We start from the raw sequence: 1877 nt of genomic DNA, 5'->3' as shown, positions 1-1877 counted from the left end.
TCTGCCAGCCAAGCTCATGTAGGGTAAACCCACACTAGTTTATCCATTGCTGACCTGCACACAGCTCCAAGAGCACTGCCCTGAGAGAATGAGTGGGTGGCTCCAATACACAGCCTGTGTGGAAGTTATCCAGTGGCTGGCCACACACTCCCAACCCCCACCCCCACTGCCTCACCATCCTTGGCTACATTGTCAGGAATCCCACAATTCNTGCGTCTCCACAGAGAACTGAGTTTAGTTCTATAGAAGGATAAAATTAATCCATTGCCAACAATTGCTTACTGTGAAAACTTACACAAGTCAGTTATCTTGCTGGCTTCTTCTGGAAAGCAAAGGACACTTGCCTCCCCCCACCTGCTTCCCAAACCCCAAAGGGTGTAAGAACTTGAAAGTTGTGGAATGTGGCTGGAAGAGGGAGGCATGTTCATTGCATGTTCGTGCAATAGATAGAGGCTAGGTGCTGATATAGGACTGGAAAACGTCCTGGATGCAATGCAACAAAATTATTCACTGCTTAGCATAGGAAACTGAAAATCCCTCNGCAGCCCCGTCTCAGGTCCTCCAGAATCTTCCCCACCCACTAAGAGATCTGTAAATAAGTATGCACAAAGCATCTTCACATAAAAATAAACTAATTGCCTACCTATGAGCTAAGTGGGCATGAAAGCCATTTTTGAAGGAAGTCTTGTTTGAACTTTACCTACCACAATGCCCCACCTCCGGGAAGGTAAAGGGTAAAACAGATGCGAAATTTAGGGTCCCCAAGAAGGCAGAAATTCAGGAAATTGGCAGGATGAGCCAGAAAAGATCTGTGGGAGGGCAGATGCCATTCCCTCCTTCCTCCTTCCCCAGGTCTTCTTCTGTGAAGATCAAGAGATTGAAGGAGAAGGCAGATGCTCAGCAACGACTGGTTTATTCTCATGCCTTTGCATGAAAAGTTTCTTTTAAGGGATGGATGCACAGCTCACCTGCACCCTTGAGCACTTGCTGCAGCTGGTTAAAGTGGAAAAAGCCGAGATGCGCAAGAGTAGTCCCTCAATCCGGAAGCAGTTCTGCGCAGGCGCACTGCCTAGCTGCGACCCGCCTTAGAGTGCGGAGTGCACAGAGCTGAGTCCTCTCTGGAGCTGGTTCGTGCGTTGTAGAATCCTGGATCCCAAGTTCTTCTACTGTCCCCGGCCTGGGAGCGGGGTGCAGCTCTGGGCCAGCAGAGGCCAAGACCCTGGGAAGTGAAGTCGCTTCCCCGACCGGCAGTGTAGGCCTCGAGAGCGCAGGGTTGGAGTCTGCTTCCCCCTGCCGGCCGGGATGATGCTTGCAGAGGCACTCCTCGGCTTAGCTAGGATCCCCCTAAGTCATAAGAATTTTAGGAAGGTAAACAACACATACATAGTCTACAAATTGTTTCCACTTTCAGTGGAGGTGGGGACGTTCCAGAATGCGAAGGTCTCCAGAATCAGTGAAAGTTAACCTGATTTCAAGGCATGAATGCGGGTACACCTCACTACCTAGGTAGATAAGGGCATAGCCTCCTGATCCTGCTTTTACTCTGTGGGATCAAGGTATCCAGGTTTAGATGATCAGGAGGTGTGGCACATAACGCCACAGTTGGAAAGCATTTTGAGTCCTGCAAGGCCAGGGGAATCCGTTTCCAGAAAATATCCTTACACTGACATTAAATTGTGTCTCTTGGTAGATTCTCATGTGACTCCAGTTGGGCTTTCTAGGCTGGAAATAGTAATTAGGATGAACACTGTGCCCTCAGTTATACAACAGCAATCAAGGTATTCAGGAAAGCTCCAGAATTCTCGGAGGTGAGGAGTAATAGAATTCCCTCAAAGACATATACATTAATTATATACATTAAACAGGTGGCATTTGTT

The 1877-nt window shown here is 48.4% G+C and overlaps 1 protein-coding gene across 1 annotated transcript in view; it reads right to left on the bottom strand.

The window, feature by feature from the left end:
• The window catches only part of Tmem14a (transmembrane protein 14A), an 11866-nt gene extending 10575 nt beyond the window's left edge, over nucleotides 1–1291 (bottom strand). Inside the window, exon 1 of the mRNA XM_021171626.1 lies at nucleotides 969–1291. The gene's annotated coding sequence lies outside the window, so the exon portion shown is untranslated. The remainder of the gene's footprint in view (nucleotides 1–968) is intronic.
• Nucleotides 1292–1877: the final 586 nt, after the last annotated feature.

The sequence above is a fragment of the Mus caroli genome, chromosome 1 (genome assembly GCF_900094665.2).
Source record: "Mus caroli chromosome 1, CAROLI_EIJ_v1.1, whole genome shotgun sequence".
Lineage (NCBI taxonomy): Eukaryota > Metazoa > Chordata > Mammalia > Rodentia > Muridae > Mus > Mus caroli.
Note: the sequence above shows the minus strand (reverse complement) of the source record. Positions and strands in the feature narration are given on the sequence as shown.